Raw genomic sequence first — 17,276 nt, forward strand, 5'->3', positions numbered from 1 at the left:
TTTGACCTTAGGCTCAAGTTTAAGGCACACGGTTTTATTTTACTGTTTACCAAACTCTTAATTATGTAGGGTCTGTGTAACCTTGGTCTTCAGCCTGTAATTCCAGCTTTTATGACTTTGAGAATTGTTTTCTGCTATCTATCAAAGGGGCCCCTTGTCTAGGAAAACATTGCCAGTGTTCTCTGAACAGCTGGCATGAAACATTTGAAAATCTAAGCCCATTTAATTTAAGAACCTGATCAAGATAAGCCAATATATGCCTTGATTAAAAATGCAGTCTATATTCAGATGCCACAATACCACTTTAAACAATCATGACTTCCCCCAGCGAATCCTGGGAAGTGTAGTTCATTAAAAGTGCTGAGAGTGCTCATGAAACTAACCTTCCCAGAGTTCCTTGGTAAGAGGGATTGGTTGTTAAACCACTTTGGGAATTGTGGCTCTGTGAGGAGAATAGGAGTTGCCTCACAACTCTCAGCAACCTTAACATGCTGAAGCTCCCAGAATTCTTTGGGGCGGAGCCATTATTGTCTAATGTAGTACGATACTGCTTTAAAAGTAGAGTGCAGACAGGACTTTGTATGTTATCAGTAGTCTGGGGGAAGCCAAACTGCAGCATTCCAGTTATTGTTAAATTCCAGCTTGTATCTGCCTCTGCCAGCAAGTCCGGTGGTTGAGGAGGATGGGAATTGTAGTCAAACAACTAGTGGAGGGCACCAGGTTGGCTACCCTCGCAGCCTCGGGTGATGTTGGACCTGTACCAACTCCTCTTGTGTGCCCGACCTGGAATAGGGAGGATGAAGCACATCTTCACAAAATGTTAGTCAGCTTAATAGTGGCTTTTGCCTGTGTCTCCCCTGTCTGGGGTCCTGCTCTCATATTCATGGGGCGCCTGGGGGGGGGTCATGCATCAAGACACATACACACCTGGTTCTGGCATGCATGATGCACTTCAACGGCAATTTTAGACCCTCAGGACCAGGTCATGCAGAGCTGGCAGGGTGTGTGTGAAGAAGGCAAACTGGGCATGGCTCCATCCCTAAAATGCAGAAGAAATCCTAAAAATAGCTCTTGGGTTTCCTCCAGCCAAAAGCCACTGACTGGCAGCAGTAGGTTCAATACATACGGGAAAGAAGAATCCTCTTGCCCAGTGCTTAATGAACGACTCACATGAATGCAATCATAAGCAGGGCCTGCAACAAAATGTTGCAGCATGGAGTGCTTCTGTTCAGAGCTCTGGTCACTGCTTTCCACCCCCCTGCACCAATTGTCAATTGGCGCTCTGTGGTGACTGAGCATGCTCAGTCCCCATGAGTTTTCTTCTAGCTGCCACCGCCCTGACCTTTTATAGTGCAGTTGTGCAAAGGTTGGGATTCTCCCAAGCCTGTTAAAAAGAATGCCACCCAAGCCTGTCAATTCCTCCTCCTCCTCGTGGGTGGGACTGTTTTGGCTGCATAAGCAATGAGGTAGCCAGTGCAATATTCTGTGGGCAATATATATATATATATATATATATATATATATATATATATATATCATTGTTGTCTCTCTTACTGCTGAGAGATATAGGTGAGCAGATAAGTGTCTTCAGTTTCTGATGGGAAAGACACAGCCTGCCTCATTTTTATGTGGAAAACATTCTGGAGCTATGGCACTCCCACTGAAAAGGCCCTGTCTCTTGTGCTCTTTTGACAGATGTCTTGAGATGGCCCCTGAAGCAAAGCTGGTGGGGGGTGGGGGTGGTAGATAAACCTGCCTGCCACCGCCAAGGTAGTAGTGTAAGTGTTGCTTGCCTTGTACATAGCAGGTCTTGTACGTAGCCTTGTACACAGCAGGGAGACATTCAACCAAACATACCAATGAAAAACTCCCTCGGAACAGCACAGCCAGCATATGCTCCTTCAGCAAACATCTAGGCCCATGTGCCTGGCAGCTAAGCATCACTTCCAGCCCTTCTGCAGTCCCCCTCTTGGTTAGTTGACTTTCACACGCACAGAATTAACCCATAAGTTGGGCACGGAGTGATCACTGCTGTTGCGCTTCCAATGAGTGGAAAGGCTGCAAGCCTGAATGCATTTACCTACTTCCAGGTAAGTCCTATTCAGCTCAATAGATTCTACCTCCTACATTGTGCGTGGGATTGCAGCCCGGATCTTTGACTAGCAGGATTGCAGCCTAAAGCTCCCCCCCAACCCTTTTATCCAAGTTTTGGGGGACAGAATAGAGAGACAGTCACACAGGTCCCCTTCCGCTAGAACATCCCACTCAGAGCCTGTGGGGCTGTAGAAAAGCCGATGTCTCGCAGCCCAGGGCGGCCGCTTTGGGATCTGCAGCCTCACCGTATACATCCCAGCTTCCTCTTGTGTTCTGAGAAATGCAGCTCCAGGCCAATTGCAGCTAGTGACTGTGTGGAAGTGAAAGTTGGGCTGTGAGTCACAACAAAAGTAAGCAGCCAGCAAGCCTTGCCTTTGGTTCAAAAGAGCAAGAGGTCTGAGACTTGGCGCCATCACATTCACTCCACCTGGCTTTCCCAGGGGCTTCAAATGTATGGCATTGATGTGACCCAGGTCTCCCAGTATACAGGGTCCTGGTATGGGAGTGGAGAAGCTTTGGTGCACCCGCTGTTGCCAAACTGCACCTCCCATCAGTCACAGCAAGCATGGCCAATGGCCAGGGATGATGGGAGTTGTAGTTCAGCAACATCTGGAGGGCCAAAGGTTCCTCGCATTTGTCCTAGCATAGTAACAGCTGTATTCTCTAAGACACTGTCTCTGTTTTAGGGTGCTTCCACCTGTCGATGGAGCAACACCATCCTGATTTGTGTGCATGGAGGGCAGATGGCGTTGGTTATTTAACGACAACACTTCTCATTTGTTTGTGGGGAGGTTCAATGACATTCAGTGATCCTTCGCTCCCTGGTGCATTTCCCCATCATTTTCTGTAGTATAAAAAGTCTAGTGTTTTGGGGAAGTGTGTCCATTGTGTAAGACCTCCCAATCAACTGTAAACAAAAAACAAACTTAAATTGACCAGTATGTGGTTAAATCCAATCCCAAAATACTTAACAGCCTGGAATTGCTCTTAGTTCCTGTTTTTGTATTTGGGGAAGACGTTGAGGATGCATTTTTAATTTTTATAAAAATATCAAATCAAATCAGCGTGCCCCCGTGTGAACTAGAGATTGCCCAGAGTATTTAGAATATAAGAGAGGCCCTGCTGGAACATAGGACTAGCAGTCCTAGCAGTGTGGAACCCCAGGCCTGGGAGTTGAATGTGGCCCCCAGACATCTCATCTGGACCTCATGATCCTCTCCAGGCCACACCCTCACTGACCCTGCTCTCATAGGCGCCGACTCCATGGGGCCTGAGGGGGCCCGAGCCCCCTCAAAAATTAGTTTGGGGGGGCTCAGCCCCCCCAATAATCTCGGGCGGCGGTGGGCGCGTCCGCGGCTTTTATAGGGCGCCCTGCGCGCACCAGCTCAATAACGGGCACCGGTGCGGCGGGGGGCGCCGGGCCGGGGGAGGGGGGCGGCCGGCCTGTCTCCTTGGCAACCCCATTGAGCAGCGCCGGCTCCCCCGGGACGGCCATCCCCCCGCGCCGCCGATCGCCAACACCGCCGACGCTGTGGCTGCCCGAGCCCGAGCCCGAGCCTGAGCCCGAGCCAAAGCCAGAGCCCGAGCCAAAGCCCGAGCCCGTCAGTCAGGAAGGAAGGAGAGAGAAATGGGGAGGGAGACGAGGGAGGAAAATTGCGCGCAGGGTGAAGAAAGGAGAAGGGCGAACGAGACGAGCTTCCAACCCAAAAAAGGGCTGGAAGACTGGGAGGATGAAGGATCGGGAAAGAAAGCGACGCCTTCCCCGCCCGCGACGTCGCCCGCTTGTCATTGGCAGCACAGCGGGCGCCCAGAGGGGCTGGGCACCGGCGCAGGGCCGCTCCACAGCCACGGAGGACAGCTGCGCGGCTAGCAAGGTGCACCGCGTAGAGCGCGGCCCTTGTGTGGCCCGGTGGCCAGGCAAGCTCGGGCGGGGACCCCCATGCGAATCTAAGACGGGAGAAGAGGGCAGAGCAAAGGGGGTCCCTTCCCCAACCTCCGGCTCTGAGACTTCCCTGCGCCCCAGAAAAGCGAAAGGATTTTCTCTTCTTCTTTTTTTATAAATATTTTATTAAGTTTTCAAATACAAAGTTAGAAACATACACTGAAGAAAAAAGTAAAAGAACAAGAAAAAGAAGAAAAGAAAAAGAAGAAAAGAAAACCAACCATTCAACACATTTTTTATATAACTAACTGGACTTCCTCGCATCTCCCTTACCCTGCATTCTTTATAATAAAGATATCAGCAAATTATTACCTTGTTTCGTACCTTATTTTGTACTTTTCAAATACTATACCTCTAAATTTAACATACTTTTCATCAGTTACTTATATCTTAAATTAAACATAGTATTACCTTAGATTTTGACCTTTTCTTACTTAAAATATAATTTCCTGTTTCCCAAATCTAATTGCTGAAGCTATAGTTTCCGAATCGTGTAAATTTTTAACATTCATACAACTTATATTGTTTTTGTAAATAGTCCTTAAATTTTTTCCAGTCCTCTTCCGTTGTTTCTTCTCCCAAATCTCGGATTCTGCCAGTCATTTCAGCCAGTTCCATGTAGTCCATCAATTGCGTCTGCCACTCTTCCAGTGTGGGCAAATCTTGTGTCTTCCAATATTTTGCGATAAGTATTCTTGCTGCTGTAGTTGCATACATAAAGAAAGTTCTATCCTTCTTTAACACTTTCTGGCCAACAATGCCCAAGAGGAAGGCCTCTGGTTTCTTGGGAAAGGTATACTTAAATACCTTTTTTAACTCATTATAGATCATTTCCCAGAAGGCCTTCACTTTTGGACAAGTCCACCAGAGGTGAAAGAATGTCCCTTCAGCCTCCTTACATTTCCAACATTTATTATCAGACAGGTGTTATTTTTGCAAGCTTGACTGGGGTCATGTACCACCTATTAATCATTTTCATAATATTTTCCTTCAAGGCATTACATGCCGTGAATTTCATTCCGGTGGTCCATAACCTTTCCCAGTCCTCAAACATGATGTTATACCCAATATCCTGAGCCCATTTTATCATGGCTGATTTGACTGTCTCATCCTGAGTGATTTTCTCTTCAACCTGCCCTCCATCCTCTTGCAGAAAACTCTTTGCCTGCCCTGCCCGTATCTCATTTTTGCTTTTTAATTCCACACACGCACCCTTCGGACTTCGTGGCAATCGGGCGCACGGGTGCGTTTCCTAAGAGAGTGAGGACCCCCGCCTCCTCCCCACCTGCTCCCTCGCCAGCCAGCCAGCCAGCCAGCCAGCCGCGCGCCCTAGCCGGAGAGCCCCGGCCGTCCCCGTCGCGCAATCGGCTGGATCTCCCTTCAGCAGGCCGTGCTCACAACTCGGCCCAGGGACCCCCAGCAGCGGATCTCCAGCTCAGCTGAAGAATCCGGCAACAAGCCCCCTCCTCCCCAATCGCTCTGCCAAAATACGCTCCAAAACCCCCCAGATAGGCCGCCGGCCGCCAAGTCTAGTGGCGCCCTGAGCGAGGGTCTCTCCCCAACACCGCCACCTCGAACTGCGTTCTCCCAGCTACCCGAGCGAACCAGCGGCAGGACCCCGGTATGGGCCCCCCCAATATTTTTTATAAGTCGGCGCCCCTGCCTGCTCTACACTCTTTTTCTGTGCCTTGACCTGTGATGATGTCTTTTGCTTGCCTGCATGGAGGTTGGAGAAGGGGTGGGGGCTGAAAAATAGCCAACTGTAAGAAGGTAAGAAATGCATCTATTGCTCCATCCACCTCTTGTCTTTGGCCTGGCCCATCACTGGCATGTCATGGTCCCCACAAGATTCCCCACAAGGGGAAATGCAGCCCTTGAATGAAGGAAGTTCCTCAACCCTGGTGTAGGTCAACATCCTGTTTCCCACAGGGGCCAAATAAGTGCATCCAGGAAGCCCACAGCTGCAGTGGCAAAGTATCCTATTTTACAGTGGACAGTCCTCTATTTAATAGACTATCTGGTCTAAGGACCCATCAGTATTGTACCACTTTAAGCAGTTGTAGCTACTCCCAATAAATACTGGGAACTGTAGTATTTTTTTTAAGGATGCTGAGAGTTGTTAGGAGAACTGCCCGTTCCCCCCACAGAGCTACTGCTGATTGACTGATTATTTAATTTCTATGCTGTTTAATAAATTCAATATATTGATAAGCAGTGCACAAAAAAACGGAAGCAACAACAGCCGACTTTAAACAAAATATTACAAAGATACACGATAAAAATGTTACATTAATACAAAGTTACACACAAAAACAAAAAAAAAATCATTTTCCTATATGACACGCCCCCCCCCCCCCGTTCTCCAGCTGTTCCCACAGTGGCTTAACAGTCAATCTCTCTTTTCAGGGAATGCTGACAACTGTAGCCCTATTAAGGAGATAGGGATCTCCTACAACTCTCAGCACCCTTAACACACCACAATTTGGGCAGCGGGGCGGGGGGGGGGTTAGCCAAAGATACAGCTTTAAATTTATAGTGCAGATTGAGGCCTAGTCAAATTTCACCTCAATTGCTATCAAGTGTTTACATTATCTTTCCAGGCAGTTGCCTACTGACTTCCAATCTTGGGTCCAGTTTACATTATTAAATCCCTGCATATCCCTATGAGGTAAGATACAAGCTGAAATGAGAAACTGAGCCAGCTCCTGTGGAGAAGGTGAATTTTACCTTAGCACATTGGACCTCTTGAGGGTATCTTGCTGCTGAAAGTTAGATCTCTTGTACAAATTGCCTTGTCTCTTTCTGGATTGCTGAGGCATTATCTCATATTTCAATTATTCTACTCTTGCATTCAGAGGAGGAGAGAGGGAGAGCTTTATAAACGACATTAATCAAAGAGGTCTCTAAACCTTGCATAGAATAAAATTGTAGATGAAGTACAGCTAAAAGCTACAAAACTATTAAAAACAAACAATACATAAAATAACTAAAACGGATCCACTAAGGCAGAACAAGAAGTGGCAGTGACTGGGTGACTGGCAGAGTGTGTGATCACAATCCTGATATTCCCACAAGGCGAAAGAGTCTCACAAGTGAATGTGTGATGTCTTGCCTTTAAATGCTTGGTGAGAGGAGTGGGGGAACTTGCTGGGACATCTTTGTTGCTACTGTTCTGTTCTGAACTTCTTGCTGCGCTCCTGAGTTCCTGAATCATGACTTCCGAGCACTGTGTCTGCTGCTGATTCTGTCTGGTTATTTGCCTGAATAAGGATCTCTTCCTTCCTTCCTTCCTTGAAAGATCCTCCATCTGTGTGCGTTGCAGGGGAGCCAGGGCAGTCGCTTGGATCAGAATGCTGGTTTGAAACAAGCAAACATGATTCCAAAGTAGCAACTATTTGAGAGGGATGGACAGACAGATGGATAGCAAAATGGTGTACATAGAACATTTTGGAGGGTTATTGGGGGAATATTTTATGGTGCCCCCAAACTCCTCTTCTGTGCCAAAAACGTACACTTCCAAAAACCTGGCAAAAACATTCCCTGTTGATATTCAGCGTTATGACCCAGGAGTGACCATGGCTCAGAAATCTATTGGGTTAATCTTTTGTCTTTATTGGTTATTGGGGGGATTTTTAATATACACATGGGGATTTGATGTGGATTAAAGGTTTCATTCATTCATTCATTCATTTGATTTATATAGCACTCTTCATCCAAAGATCTCAGAACGGTTCTTGATGGATTCACTGATGATGAGAAGGGTAACTTTTAAGTCAGGGGAGTTGAAGCTATAGATTGGGTAAGGTCTAGGTCGCTTGTCCTGGACAAGCTGGCAAGTTAGATTCATGCTTTATGGTCATGTGGGGGCTGGCTGAGGGCAGACTGAGGTTGGTGGGACAGTGCCAGCCAACACTGCTCAGAACTTATGTCAGCTTGTGAAAACACAGAAGGGTTTGTGGGAACCTGGAGGAGGGAGGGAAGCCATTACAGAGATAGCCCAGGGCTTGGAAGACACATCATCTTATGAAGCCATAATTCTGGCTGCAGGCTGGGTTAAGCATTTCTCTAACGTATTTAGTGACCATTCAGGGCAATCCCACTAATCAGTTGCAAGTAAAGATTTGTTAAACTTATTGAAGGGCAACTGGTGTAGAATAAGGAAATTAAATCCCTCATTGAAGGTTTGAATTTTTTTTAAAGTAAAGAAGATATGTTGCCTCCTGAGCTTTTTAAGGACCACATGGAATGTTGGATACCCATCTCGGCAGGTTTATTTACTTTCATATATAGCACGGCCCAAATCCCTTCTGGATGGAAGATGAGGACCATTGTCCCAATTTTCAAAAAAGGGGATAGAAATGATCCACAGAACTATTGCTCAGTTAGGCTACCAGACATTTCCTCCAAGCTTTATGTGTGACATCTCCTTCATATATTATCAGACTGGCTGCACACTAATAATATTTTTCATGAACACCAAGCAGGGCTTAGAGGATACAGTACTATCGATCAATGCTTCACATTGATGCACATCATTAGGAAATATACCGAAAACATTACGAACACTCTATATGCCGCCTTCATTGATCTCTCTGCTGCTTTTGATTCTATTAAGCGAAGGAGAGTGTGGGAGAGACTACTTAAAGGCAGCAACGGCCACAGATTTCTGTTACTGATTTGGGAACTTTACAGTGACATGGAAATGAAGGTTAGAGTAGATCTTAAGGGTGGTGTGTCTGAAGCTTTCAAATCGACTCGAGCATTGAAACAAGGCTGGATTGGGGGCCCCCAGTCTTTTTAAGTTCTATATCAATGACTTGATATCTTATTTAGCCCAAGTTTACTCCCCTTCTCCAGCAATTAGGAATTAAAAAATTCACATCTGTTGTACACAGAAGACACAGTTCTTCTTCCTCTTTCTCACCTGGGCCTTAAAAAGCTTTTGGCTGCTTTCGGTTCCTATTGTAAGCATTAAAGCCTCTCCAAAACCAAAATCATGATTTTCGGTAAACACAGTACTAGATTTAAATGGAGCATGGGGACCATCATGATTTAGAGCAGATCTGATCTTTTATATACCTTTAGTGAATATCTGCCTTGGAACTGGCATATTGAGGCAGTGAAAGTCGACACATAGAAAGCCAATAGGGGCACTGATGAAATTTTACTATAACGAGGGTGGTTAGCTATTCAAACCTGCACTGAAAAATTACAGTAGCAAAATGATCTCTCAAATGTTGTATGGAGCTGAAATCTGGGGTCACAACTTGAACTCGATTAAAGGGTTAGAAATAGTGCAGACTCAGTTTATTAGGAGATTATTCTCCTTACCTACAGGAGTGTCAGCACCTCTTTTACACACTGAAGCTGGGTGGGAAACGTATAACGCCAGAGCGGCTTGCACCCAGTTAAACTACTTGAAAAGGCTCACTTCTTTACCCATTGAGCATCTCCTGGCTATGTGCTCTGTGGAACTGAGGACTAGCCATCTGTGGAATTCAAATGGTCAAAGTATTCTAGACTATTATTGTTTCCAGGAGTTGAACGTGAATGAGCTAAGGGACCGGCTCTTATGGCTAGAATCCAGAAGAGACCAGCAATCGATTTGAACCACCATTTTTTCTCCTTTTGAAAACAGAGCATTTCAGATCTAGCTATTTGACCAAACTCTTGCCTGCCTCATTAAGAACTGCTTTTATAGAGTTGTGATTTCAAGTGCACACAGACCCTTTATTTGTGGGCAACCCCAGGTAGAATATATCTCCCATTGTATGCTAACTTGTCCATTTTACGCAGATCCAAGGAGGCTCTTTCTAAAACCCCGCTTTGGACAGGAAATCAGCTCTCCCTGACAGAGAGGGTCCAGTGGTTGCTGAGTGACAACAGTGCTGTAGTGGCACATAAAGTGGCCCTTTTTTGCTCTGGAGGCAAAAAAAGGTTAGGAAGAAGTAACTGAGTTACTGTATCCCTGGTGGTTTCCCTGTTATTGTCACCTTCCTAATTTATGGTTCCTGTTTTTATTTGCAGTTGTTTGAGTTATATTTTAAGCGGCTTGTGGTTGTATGGATTTGCCATGGCTTTTGGCTAGTACAATGGGGTGGTTTTTTTTTACATTATTAATTGTAGAGATAGATGATGGGGCAGCTCCAACAGGCAACAGAGCTACATCAGTTGCCACCTATTTCATTCTAGACCAGCACACACTAGCAGGAAACAGGCTGTGATATGAAAGTGAAGGCAATACACTTGTTGCTGAGACCACAGTTGGTTATTTCTGTGTCATCAGATTAGACTTTGGCCAGCGTGGTTTCTGCTCTGAAAAGCGCCACGTGGTCTGTGAGGTGGAAATGGAACTTTAGTATGGGTTTATTTACTGCAATTTGAGCTCGCCTTTTTTCTATGTAGCTGAAGGTATCGTGGGGTGGTTATCTCAGGCTTCCACTTTTATCTTGTGACAGAACAATCCTGTGAGGTAGTCCAGGCTGCCAGATGGTGAATGGCTCAAGGTAATCCAATCAGATTTCATGGCTGGCGGGGCGGGGCGGGGGGGGGGTGAGGCAGCCTCAGTCCTAGCCCAACACACTTAACTGCTGCACCAGATTGGATTCACAGTGTTGGAAAAGTCATGGTTTTCCTCAAGGGTGGGGCTGGTTCACTGCTTCCTGATTGGGGCGGCAGTTACAAAATGGAGAAGTCTGCTCAGCCGATCGTGAGTCAAGGAACTCTGATCGGGAAGGCTAGTCCGGTTCATCTTCCTCTTCCCGCTTTGCCTCAGGTTACACACAGCCAACCGATGCCCTTCAGATGTTGCTGAGCTGCAGCTTCCATCATGCCTGATGGGAGTTGGAGTCCAACAACAACAATGGCTTCAAGTTGCAAGAAAGGAGATTCCGACTAAACATCAGGAAGAACCTTCTGGAAGTAACAGCTGTTTGACAGCGGGATGGACCCCCTCACGAGGTCGTGGATTCTCCTTTTTAAGCAGAGGTTGGATGGCCATCCGTCATGGGTGCCTGATGCAGCTGAGATTCCAGCATTGCAGGGGGTTGGACTAGATGACCCTTGGTTCAACTCCACAGTTCTATGATTTTATTAACAGTTTGAGGGAACTGCACTGGCTACCCCTGATGCGGGCTGGTCCAGGAGGAGAAGTGTTCTTCTAAGTGGGGCTATAGCTCGGCACTAAAGAAGGTCCCACACTCCTAAGAAGAGCCTGATGGACTGGCCCATCTTAGTCCAGCATCCTGTTCTCACAGTGGCCAACTGGATGCCTGTGGTAAAACCGCAGGCAGGATCTGAGCACAACTCTCCTCTTCTGCAGCATTCAGAAGCGTTGCTGCCTCCAGCTGAGGAGGCTTATCCTCCACAAATCTGTCTAATCCTCTTTTAAACCCATATAGGTTGGTGGCCATCAGTGCCTCTTGTGCAAGTGACCTGTATAATTTGACCCCGTGCAGTATGAAGGACTTTCTTTTATCTGTCCCAAATTGTCCAAGTTCTACTGTTTTGGATGTCCACAAGTTCTAGTGTTTTGACAGAGGGGGAAAAGCTTGTTTCCACTACAGTGGTACCTCGGGTTACAGACGCTTCAGGTTACAGACTCCGCTAACCCAGAAATAGTACCTCGGGTTAAGAACTTTGCTTCAGGATGAGAACAGAAATCATGCAGCGGCGGCACAGTGGCAGCAATAGGCCCCATTAGCTAAAGTGGTGCTTCAGGTTAAGAACAGTTTCAGGTTAAGAGCAGAGCTCCGGAATGAATTAAGTTCTTAACCCGAGAGACGACTGCACTTGCTTTCTCCATGCCATGCACTATTTTATAAACTTCTGCAATGTTGCCTCGTACTCGCTTCTTGTCTAAGCTGAAAAGTCCCAGATGCTGCAGCCTTTCCTCCTAGGAGAGTCGCTCCATTCAGCTCCCAGCATCTCCCCCTTCCCATGGTTGTAGCCAATGAACATTTACTCAGAGTAGACCTATTGAAGTCCATGGTCCTGGCCCATTAATTTCAACGCATCTTTTCTGAGTAAACCTTAGTTTAGCACAAGCCCCTGTCAATAGTTTATAAAGATTTGTGATGATCTACAAGAATAACAAACTGCAGAGGAAATGGAAGAGAAGAACAGTAGCTGACATGAGAGCAAAAACTATAAAGGAAGAAAAACAACAACCCTGATGTCCTTTTGGGAGGCAGAAAACACTAGGAGGGAAAGAGATATCTAATAATTAAATTATGGCTCAGATATTAGCAGCCTTGGGGCCTGTGGAATAACTGGAAACCCAGATATTTGTTTTTGATCAGATAAGTAGGAAGAATAAGGAAAAAGACAAGCAAGGGGTGAGAAAGAGGGGGAGGTGGTAAGTAAGAGCAACCTCTAACTCTCCATATCTCCAGAAAACAAATTTAGACATATATTATTATTAAATAACAGTGCTATTTTTCTAGAAAAGGAGGTGCTGGAACTCACCATGAACCCTTGATCTCTTCTAATGACAATGGCGCCCACCTGAGAGCCGCCAAAACTGAGTTCTGGTGAGTTCTGGCTGAAAAAGGCTTGGCAAATATATACCCCTTTCACTCCTTTTGTAGATGCAACAATGCATCTACAAAAGGAGTGAAGTAACCGAGGCCCAGCCTGACCCTTCTGAGCTACACAGCCTCACTGGCTTGGCTTCGCATCCTCCTTGAGAGATTTTACTTGGGTGGAATGCATTCTTCAACTTAGTGCCTCTTGCTGACCTGGAATTGGAGCAGAGAAGGGGAATGTGAGTCTGTGCAAAAACTAGCCTACTGTAACAGGCCCTCTGGACTCTCCCCAGCCACAGTCCCGCTCCTCTCCTCAGGCCACAGCCCTTCCTGGGTCTGCTGCACTGGAATATCTCCTTGAACCCTGATGGTGCATTTTTGCTTGTCTGGATGGAGGACAGACAGGAGTGTGTGTGTGTAGAAACTGGCTTAGTGTACAGTGATAAATTCCCCGCTCTCTCTTTGCTCTTTCCACTTTTTCCTCTGGTCCTTCCCACTCCTGGCAAGTGGCCCCTGGACTGTTGCCCAGAAGGGAATGGGGGACTCAGTCTGAAAAGGCTTGCCACCCCTGCCTTAGAATAACCAGTTTGCCATCAGAGGCACAGGACGGCATGTCAAACGACAGACAGACATGTCAGTCTCCGTCAGAACCTCTCTTTGTTACTGCTCAGTGAAGGGTTAAAGAGCTGTGGTGGGCTTGGCTGGTCCTGGCTTCCCCAGAGGTCTCTATCTTCCTTCTCACCGCCACCCCCCACCCCTTGCCCTTGCCCTTGCCCTTTGGGCCGCTTTGAAGGGCGCCCAACGCCCTTGAGCCACGACACGTCCAATTCAGTCCATCCTTCTTTGCTCCCATTGTGTTAAGGCACCCACCATGGAAAACAATTTCACAGACCAGCCGTCAGGAGAGAAAGATCGGGGGTGACAATTGCCTGGCCGGCAAATGGGCCTGGTAGCAAAACAGAGAGCAGAGCAAACTCGGCAGAGGGCCCAGAGCAGGGAGTCTGGCACTGCTGCTGCTGCTGCTGCTGCTGCTTTTGTGGGGGTAGGGATGAAGGGAAGGCACATTGACTTCGCTCCAGCTCTTGGGAGTTAGCAGTGTGTGGAATCAGCAGCCCTCAAGATTGCACGGTCATATGTTTGGGCATAGACATGAGAAAACCGGTGAGCAAACAATTTAAGGTGCCTAAATGCAAAATAGGGATGCGGGTGGCACTGTGGGTTAAACCACAGAGCTTAGGACTTGCCGATCAGAAGGTCGGCAGTTCGAATCCCCACGACAGGGTGAGCTCCCGTTGCTTGGTCCCTGCTCCTGCCAACCCAGCAGTTCGAAAGCACGTCAAAGTGCAAGTAGATAAATAGGTACCGTTCCGGCGGGAAGGTAAACAGCGTTTCCGTGCACTGCTCTGGTTCGCCAGAAGTAGCTTAGTCATGCTGGCCACATGACCCGGAAGCTGTACGCCGGCTCCCTCGGCCAATAAAGCGAGATGAGCACCGCAACCCCAGAGTCGGCCACTACTGGACCTAATGGTCAGGGGTCTCTTTACCTTTACCTTTAAATGCAAAATAACTGGGCATAACAAGCCTCTCTGTGAGAAAAGCAACCTAACAGCTGTCTCAGACCCTCCAAGTGCCCCTGTTTTCCAGGGACAGTCCCAGATTTACAGAAACCGCCCTGGTTTCAGATTTGATCCCAGAATGTCCCTATTTTCATTGGCGAAATCTTGGAGGGTAGGATATCTTAAATAAGAAAAATAACATAAGAACGAGCCTGCTGGATCAGGCCAATGACCCATCTAGTCCAGCATTGTGTTTTCACAGGAGTCAACCAGATGGGGAGCCCGCAAGGAGGCAGTATGTGATTGAATCCCATTTTGAAACAGCAACCATCTGAAAGTGCCTTTCATCTCACCTCTCTGCAAACTTTGCAACCCAATCAGGATGGGTGCTCAATAAACAGGCCACCTGGAAATGGCTGAGAATGCTTATGCTGTAGAACAAGCTCCGTTGAAGCTTGTGTGGTCAACTCTTCAGTTTCTTTGCTGGAATCCTGAAGTCCATTGGCTGGAGTCAGGTGCAAAAAGAGGAAGGATAGGGAAAACATACATTTAGAATTAAGAAAGAGCACCAGGGCTGAGCTTGCAATCCTGCCACAGACAAAAATCCACTCCTGGTTTTCCAACCATTTTATTTTATTTTTTGTCATTTCAGCAGCTTAATTTAGGAAGCATTGGGTGGGTGGGGGGGTCATTTTGTTGTTGCAGTTGAACAACTGGGAGTTGCAAAGCCTTGCCAATTTACGGCAAATCGCCCAGAAATGTACTAATAGATCCCAATCCACCTCCTGCCTTGCCCTCAAGTTCTATGACTCCCCTAGCTAAGTGCAGAGCCACAGGGAAGCAGGATGGAATTGGAAGGAGTGAGGGAGTGTCATGGGCCCCACAATGCTGTCAAGATCAGGGCTGGGCTGGCAAGCCCCAAGGTGGCAACAGCAGCAGCAGGAAGAAGAAGGAACAAAGAGGAGGGGCCTGACTGATGGGAAGTGGGATTTGAAGGCAGTGCTCTGCCACGTGTACCTTGCTTTCAGCCACTTCAGAAAGGAGAACAGGGATGCCAGCTCCTTCCTGCCCCCACTTCCTGGCAAAGTGGAGGGTCTCAGTGGAGGCTGGGGAGGGCAGTAGGCAGTGCAGGGAGGCAGGTAACTCAGAAGGTGGCAGCAACTGCTACTAAGCCTGTACTGTTGCTTCCCTGAGTAAATATCTCTTCCTTACTTACACATAACAGCCTCTCTCTGCATGTGTTGATTGCGAGATGGGAAGTGGGTAACACAGGTAAATGTAAAGGTAAAGGGACCCCTGACCATTAGGTTCAGTTGCGGACGACTCTGGGGTTGCGGCGCTCATCTCACTTTATTGGCCAAGGGAGCCGGCGTACAGCTTCCAGGTCATGTGGCCAGCATGACTAAGCCACTTTTGGCGAACCAGAGCAGCACATGGAAATGCCGTTTACCTTCCTGCCGGAGCAGTGCCTATTTATCTACTTGCACTTTGACGTGCTTTCGAACTGCTAGGTTGGCAGGAGCTGGGACTGAGCAACGGGAGCTCACCCCATTGCGGAGATTCGAACCGCTGACCTTCTGATCGGCAATCCCTAGGCTCTGTGGTTTAACCCACAGCACCACCTGCGTCCCGGGTAACACAGGAAACCCTTGAATAGAGCAATCATAGAAGTTGGAAAGGACCCTGAGGATAATCTAGTCCAACCCTTCAATGCAGGAATATGCAACTGTCCCATACGGGGATTGAACCTGCAACCTTGGCGTTATCAGTACCACCCTCTAACCAACTGAGCCTTCCTGTATCCTAAGAACAGTAAGGAAATATAACAAATAAGTGGCTTGGCCCCCTTAACCCTCCTGGAATTTGAGCACAAGGTTGAGTCTTATCCCCACCATATTCCACAGCCAGAGATCGAACCTGGTTACCTCCCAGACGGTCAGGGCAGTATCAAAGGAACACACGCTGTCTTCTCCTTCCAAGTGTGCCTTGTGACTGATACGGAGGGGGGGGGCATGTCTTCTTCACCTCCTTCTTCGCTACAATATATCCATTTATTTCCAATTGTCAATGTCAAAAGGGACTAAAATCTATAAAATTCATAGAAAATCAACGTGCCAATTTGCTCAATTTCTCTAGGACTCCATGACACCTCCCCTGTCCTCCATAATCCCTCAAGCAAGGTGTCAAGACCCTAATCCTGTCAAACCACTCTGCCAAGCCTTTCCTCTGGGCAAGGCCAGGTGGCAGACCATGCATACATGGACCATTGTCTTCTCATCAGGTACTCAGGATGTGCTTATCTGCGCATATCTCCAGCTCTGCATATTTCCCCCTCCCTCCTCCATATTGTTAATCCTGTGTGACCCAACCTCTTCTTAATGTATTCATGATGCAATCTGTGTAACCCAACCTCTTCTTAATGTATTCATGATCTAACTGGGATGTATTTTGCACTGTATTCTGGGACATGGAGGGAAATTTCAAAAGTTCATGTCACCCCTTTCTCGCTGTTCAATCTCGTCTTGAACCTGTTGCGCAATAAACTTGGATCTTCTGCAGTTTGCTCCTGTCTCCGGCTGAGCTCATATTCTTCCGCAGGGACCCGCGGACTTAGTCCGACGAGCTGGGTGGCAGAGTAGCCTCACACCCAGATTTTACCGTAACGTGCCCAACCCAGATCTGGTCTTGAGGGCTGGGGCACACTCGTTGTTGTTGTGTGTACATTTATACCCTGCCTTTTCCCCTGACAGGGACTCAAGGCGGCTTACAGATAAAAATCAGAACAGCTAAAAACATAGAACAGATTTAGTGGATGCACTGGGGGGAGGGGAGAGAAATGGGAGAGTCCTGCTGCACAAGCGGAAATCCTTGTGGCTCGTGGAACATGTTATCTGCACAAGTTTGGATACAACCTTCAGTATTTTGCAGGAGGGATTCAAGTGAATACCAGAACTTTAGTGTTGTGCCTTCAGAGTGGATTAAAAGACTCTGTTGCCCTAGCACAACAAACATACCTTTTTTTTAAAAAAGAGACTTTTTGTAGTTTGGAAAGTGACAGGGAAATGAATCGGAAAGTGTGGAATTAATTAACAACAGGAAGACTTATAAGCACCCTGCAAGCAATTCAGGATGAATGCAGAACAAATGCTTATTATTAAT

At 47.2% G+C, this 17,276-nt stretch overlaps 1 protein-coding gene across 3 annotated transcripts in view; it reads left to right on the top strand.

Moving 5' to 3' along the window:
• FGR (FGR proto-oncogene, Src family tyrosine kinase) overlaps positions 1 to 17,276 on the top strand; it is a 61,008-nt gene that overhangs the window by 25,557 nt on the left and 18,175 nt on the right. The window lies entirely within an intron of this gene.

This window comes from Podarcis liolepis (genome assembly GCF_965112155.1).
Source record: "Podarcis liolepis genome assembly, chromosome: 7".
In the NCBI taxonomy this organism is placed as follows: Eukaryota; Metazoa; Chordata; class Lepidosauria; order Squamata; family Lacertidae; genus Podarcis; species Podarcis liolepis.